Below are 6,181 nucleotides of genomic sequence, written 5' to 3'. Positions count from 1 at the left end.
GAGAGAAATCAATTGCAAGGACTCTTTCACACTCTCAAAGGAAGAAGGGAAGTCAACATCCTATAACAACAACAAGACAAGAACAACCACAATAGACAAATACAACTCGAGGTGTATTCTACTGATCACAAAGTAGAGTACCACTCAACATACTCATTAGCAAAGAATAGACATTCACACATTGGCAACTACATGCCACAGTGACACTACATGTCACAAGTTCCAACCTTATGCCCTGTTCCAACCTTATGGCTACCACCGACCTTATTACAGTTCCAACCATTGCCTCCGAGAACCCCTATACTCCTGAGTCCAACCTTATGCCTCCGAGGACCGTCGTCCCCACTCCAACAATCTCCAACAAGGTCTCCGACATATGAGTTCACGAGGGTACCATTCATTTCATTCACACACAAGTGAGCCTATGCTCAGATTACACCACCAATTTCATTCATGGCCACCACAAGGACCACATCTGTACCTTGGAGATTAAGGTCCCATACCCTTAACCGTGCAATCAAGGTACAACAAATACACACCTTTTCATCACAGGAATCGATCAATGGATCACAAAGTTGGACACTTATCACGATTCTAGACACCAACAATGTGACAAGAGAAAACAAGATCATCTTTTGACCAAACTTCAAGAATTCAAAAAGGTATAGGATTGTCAAGAAGTCATGGCATTGCAAGGTTGAAAGAAATCACCAAAGAAATTCCTTGAGCAAACAAACACTATAGCCAAGACACAAACATAAGCCTACCCCTGCCCCAGTATTAAACAACAAGAAAGGTAACACGAGGTACCTGAGGTGAACAACTCCCTGTAACGCTCTCTCATAGCCGACTCCAACTCCCACGTTGCTTCTTCTGCACCATGTTGTGACCACCATACTTTTACCATCTTCACCGATTTCCTGCGGGTTTCACAAAGTTGGACACTTAGCACGATTCAAGACCACAAATCCTACATGGATTCCTAACATACCGCTCTAGACATACGAAACATCAAGAAGACACTCAAAAAGCCCAATAAAACAACATCGGGAGGTCAAAACATCAATTAATGAGTCAAAAGAATCACGGGAAACAAATCCCCGACCAACCACAATAAAGTACCTCGCGGGTGGGTCCACGGGTGGACCTCCACCCGTGGTTCCGCCCGTGGGTGCCATCACCCATAAGGCCTGTACCCCCGCGGGTGGGGCGGCGGGTAGGCCACTGCTTGCCGTTCCGCCCGCGGGTACACTCCTATACCACAAAATAATCCCTTCGGGGATTTTCAACAACGAGTCCAAATTCAAGTCCAAAACACCTAAAATCTCACACAATACAACAATATGACTTGAACCCAAGAAATAGCCAAGCAATGGCATACAAGAACCCTAATAACAAGCTCTAGACATGCATTACCACAATACAATGCATCAAAACTCACATTTCACCAGAAAAATCACAAGTAGATGCCAAGAAATAATCATATAGGTAAGAAAATTTGTAGAGCATGGGTTACCTTTGTAGCCTAACACTTCACTTTTCTCACCCTTAAAAGCTTCTCCTAAAGCTATTCTTCAACTCCAACTTCATAAACACACCACAAGACAACAAAGATTCTTTTTTTTTTTAGAAAAAGACATCTACAAAGATACTAAAAACACCAAGAGATCAAGGATCTTACCCTCCCATATGCTCAAGGTTAGGATAGTATGAATCTTGGAAGCCAACTTGTAGAATCTAAGATGCCCAAAATTTGGCTTGGAGAAGAAGCTATCAAATTTCTAGAGAGAAGGTAGATGTTTTGTGTTTAGAGTGTTGGTGGATGGAATGAAAGGATGATGCTAGGTTAGCTTGAGGCACAAACATTAGGTAGAAAGACTTCTTTTCCCTTACTAAAGTTTGGAAGAATAAGGAGACAAGGGAACAACTCATAAGGCATAGAGTACAACTCTTTGACTTGGATTGACTAGTCAATTTCTAGTCTTTCGACTATTAAATTTTCAGGATTTTAGGAATAAATTACCAAATAAGCTAGGATTAATTATCTAATTAATCCTTAAATAGATTTTGGGATTTTGGATTTACGGGGTGTCACATATATGCTGAACACGTGTGCAGTGGGTTCCAAGTCGCTTATCGGGTGATGTAGAGATTCGAAGCCAGACCAAATATAGAGACGTAGAGATTCGAAGCCAGACCAAATGTAGAGATTCGAACTCATGACCTATGCTCAACACGACATGCTCCATGACCAAATGAGACGTAGAGATTCGAAGCCAGACCAAATCTGGCTCTGATACCAAATTGATAGTGGGACTGCACATTAATGGTTATATGCTCAACACGACATGCTCCATCTCAACTAAAAGCTTAAGCTTATAGTAACACGTGGACCGTAATCACTTATGGGTGGCGTTAAGATTCGAACCCATGACCTTTGGTTTGGCTTTGATACCGAATTGAAACATGTGCTCCATCTCAACTAAAAGCCTAAGCTAATAGTTGGACTGCACATTAATGGTTATATGCTCAACACAAATAAACATATAGCGCCACTTAGAGGCATTAACCATCACAAAAAATAAACATGCACTACAAGAAAAATGCACATAGACAACGGTTAATAACCGTTGTCGTAGGGGTATAATTTCTGTTGTTGAAGCCGGTGTTGTTGTAAGTCCCGCACATAGGCAACGGTTTTTTAACCGTTGTCTTTTCTAGAAACAACAACGGTTTTTAACCGTTGTCTATTAAGTGTTGTTGAAGCCGGTGTTGTTGTAAGTCACGCACATAGACAATGGTTAATAACCGTTGTCTTTTCTAGAAACGACAACGGTTTTTTAACTGTTGTCTATTAAGTGTTGTTGAAATCGGTGTTGTTAAAAGTCACGCACATAGACAACGGTTTTAAACCGTTGTCTTTTCTAGAAACGACAACGGTTTTTTAACCGTTGTTTATTAAGTGTTGCTGAAACCGGTGTTGTTAAAAGTCACGCACATAGACAACGGTTTTTAACCGTTGTCTTTTCTATAAACTACAACGGTGTTTTAACCGTTGTCTATTAAGTGTTGTTGAAACCGGTGTTGTTAAAAGTCACGCACATAGACAACGGTTTTTAACCGTTGTCTTTTCTATAAATGACAACGGTGTTTTAACCATTGTCTATTAAGTGTTGTTGAAACCGGTGTTGTTAAAAGTCACGAACATAGACAACGGTTTTAAACCCTTGTTGTTTCTTTCAAAGACAACGGTTTTTGACCCGTTGTTTATTCAATGTTGTTAAAATCGGTGTTGTTAAAAGTGATGCACATAGACAACAATTTTTAACTGTTGTCTCTTTTTTAAAAGACAACAGTTATAAACTATTGTCTATTGTGTGTTGTTGAAACCGTTGTTGTCACGCCCATAAACTGTTGTTTTTGTAAAAAATACAACAGTTTCAAATTGTTGTCTATTGTAAAATAGACAACGGTTTTTAAACGTTGTCTCAACGGTTTTTAACCTGCTTAAATTTTAATCATATAAAAAATCAATTTATCCATTCACCATGGCTAAGTGTAGTTGCATAATTTTGCACAAGCTAAGGTTCAAAATACAAAAAAATTAATTAACAAGTCTAAATACTTCCATGACCAATTCAAATCGAATCGTATATCATCCAAGTCATAATACTACAAAAAACAATTCCACGAACCAAATCTAAATGATCACAACGTTCTAATGATCAAATCATACCTACTCCCTATTGATGCATTAAAAATGGATGCAATGCAGCAATTTGACCTGGTGGAATGAAGGTTGCCATCCCAAGTAAAGATGAAGGAGCAAGTGAAACGCCATGGAGATCACTCTAGCATTTAAAAGAAAAGATATAGTTATGCAAGCACTTTCAAGTAAAATATACACACCATGCCCACTAAATTTTTATAATAAACTTGCACATTTTTCCCTCAAATGCTTTCAATAATTTTAAGTGTTAAATTTTCAAGTGAAAATTAATAAAATATATGGTAATAAGCAATTTATAAACAATAATCTTATAAGTAAAACACTTCTCGTATTACCCATTAAAATAAATTATTAAAGGGAATTGTAGAAATAGTTGGGAAATACGTACCAAAGCGTCCCTTGTAGATATATTTGTCTCTGGTGTTCCATAGTTGCACTTCTGGTACCTCTCTAATGTCTTGATCATGCTGGAGAAATATGAGGTATTAATATATTTATATTTTTCACAAATCTTAAGGAAAAAAACAAAAAAGAAAAAACCAAATTCAATGAAATGCTTAAATACTACTCTGTATTTAGCTGGTAAATTTAGCTGTAACTATTACAATGCTCAACTATGTTGAAAGCTCATCTACTCTCAACATTCAGACTCTAATTCAATGAAATGCTTAAATACTACTCTGTATATAATATCAATACGCTACATATATATATATATATATATATATATATATATATATATATATATATATATTACTATTGAACTACAGATGAAGTCTGATTGCAGCAATGAAACCAGAATGTACAGGAAAAAGGTAATGCAGTAGTCATGTTATTAAGAGTTTATGTCTCTATGCTTTAAGGGAACAAAAGCATTAGAACATGCTTTCCCCCAAAAGCATTAGAACATGCTTTCACATCTTACTGACATGTCTACCAAACAACGAATGCCGGCCCTCAGCAATAAGTTCCCCAGTCAACTTGTTCCTCACCAGCACACTCGTTCCGGAGTACCCTCCTCTTTTACCTAAGCATCGTCCAACGATCTCCAATTCGTCCTGTCAGTAAGCCATAAGAAGAGGTAGACGTAAAATTAGTAATCCAACAAGTACGATTTACTTTCAAAACCAGCCCATGATGGAAAGCTAAACAGGTAAAACAACACTTAGTAATCAATCAAACAAAACCAGACCATGGTGGAAAGCTAAACAAGAAAAAGAGGAATTCAAACACATAAGCAAATGCCAGCTTTAAGTTCAAATTGTGAAGCCTAGGAAAGAACATTGTATCATAGAGTTTTCCCTTCCTAGTTCCAGGATCAATGTTGTTTCTGTTTATTTTCTTCTCCCCCCTCCCCCTCATCTTTTTTCTATCGCAACAGGGATGATTGCAGCTTTAACGATTCTAACACTACATTATCAGCCTTACTTAAGATGGAATGCATTTTATCCCTTTCTTTCATCTTAATTAGATAATAATAGTATTTTCCAGTGGCATTGCATCTCCAACAACAACATGATATGGCTTGAGAAAACCCCGATTCTCTTCTTTCTATAAAACTGAAGAGAATTCTACTTAGATTGCTTCTAAACCTTAATAAAAAAAAGTAAAAATACATTTTTCCAATTTGTAGCCTATAGACTATATATACACCGGGTGAAATGATGCAATTCCTGGGACTAAAATTCAGAAGTTGCAGTTCAAGTGTGAAATCAATCAGGAATGGGTCTTCAGATCAATGTGAAACACTTACCCAAAATCCAAATAGCTCAAAGTAACAAATTAAAGATGATAACATAATTATAGAGATAAAGGATGAAGAAATAAAGGTAAATCAGAAGAAATTCATAAACTGTTGAGAAAGGTAAGAGATTGACATGTCCACAGAAACATTCATGGGGAGACCCTCCACGTGTACAACCGCACCTCCCACTTCATCAACCAGGTTCGCAATCGCACCCGATGCTAATTTCCCTTCTCTGTCCTACAAAAATTGAATTAAAATTTAAATATTTCTCCAATTATCGACAACTCAGAAACATCAAAAACAAAGAAGAAATATTTGAAGAAAATGGAAGAGGATTGTTTTCACGGTGAGGCGATGAGGAACTCTGAAAGTGCAGGAAACGAAGCCGAGTTCGACTCCGTCAACTCGGATGCCTCTTATGGCGTAGTACTCGTAGAATAATAATAATAATAATCCACAACATAATATACACCGTATACAGGTCTTGTCTCATAAACTAACCTAATAATCCACAACTAACCTAGGGTTTAAGAACATTCATAGCTTTCAAATATGGAAATTCAACAATACAATTAAGAAATTAGGGATTAGGGTTTAAAAAAAAAAAAAAAATAGATGACTAGCCTGTAGCGACGCCGACGGCGGTGGCCGGCCGACGAGGGAGAAACAGCGTCGGTGTTTTTCGCTAGTGCGGTGATGGCCCC

The 6,181-nt window shown here is 37.6% G+C and overlaps 1 long non-coding RNA gene across 1 annotated transcript; it reads right to left on the bottom strand.

Annotated features, from left to right (window-relative positions):
- Positions 1-3,599: 3,599 nt before the first annotated feature.
- Positions 3,600-5,867, bottom strand: LOC109171314. Its single transcript, XR_002052563.1, has 4 exons — positions 5,823-5,867; positions 4,660-5,714; positions 4,119-4,197; positions 3,600-3,851 (listed from the first exon to the last, which is right to left on the bottom strand). It is a non-coding gene; the product is annotated as an uncharacterized LOC109171314 (long non-coding RNA).
- Positions 5,868-6,181: the final 314 nt, after the last annotated feature.

The sequence above is a fragment of the Ipomoea nil genome, unplaced genomic scaffold (genome assembly GCF_001879475.1).
Source record: "Ipomoea nil cultivar Tokyo-kokei standard unplaced genomic scaffold, Asagao_1.1 scaffold3415, whole genome shotgun sequence".
Classification (NCBI taxonomy): Eukaryota; Viridiplantae; Streptophyta; class Magnoliopsida; order Solanales; family Convolvulaceae; genus Ipomoea; species Ipomoea nil.
This window is presented reverse-complemented; position numbering and strand designations above follow the sequence as displayed.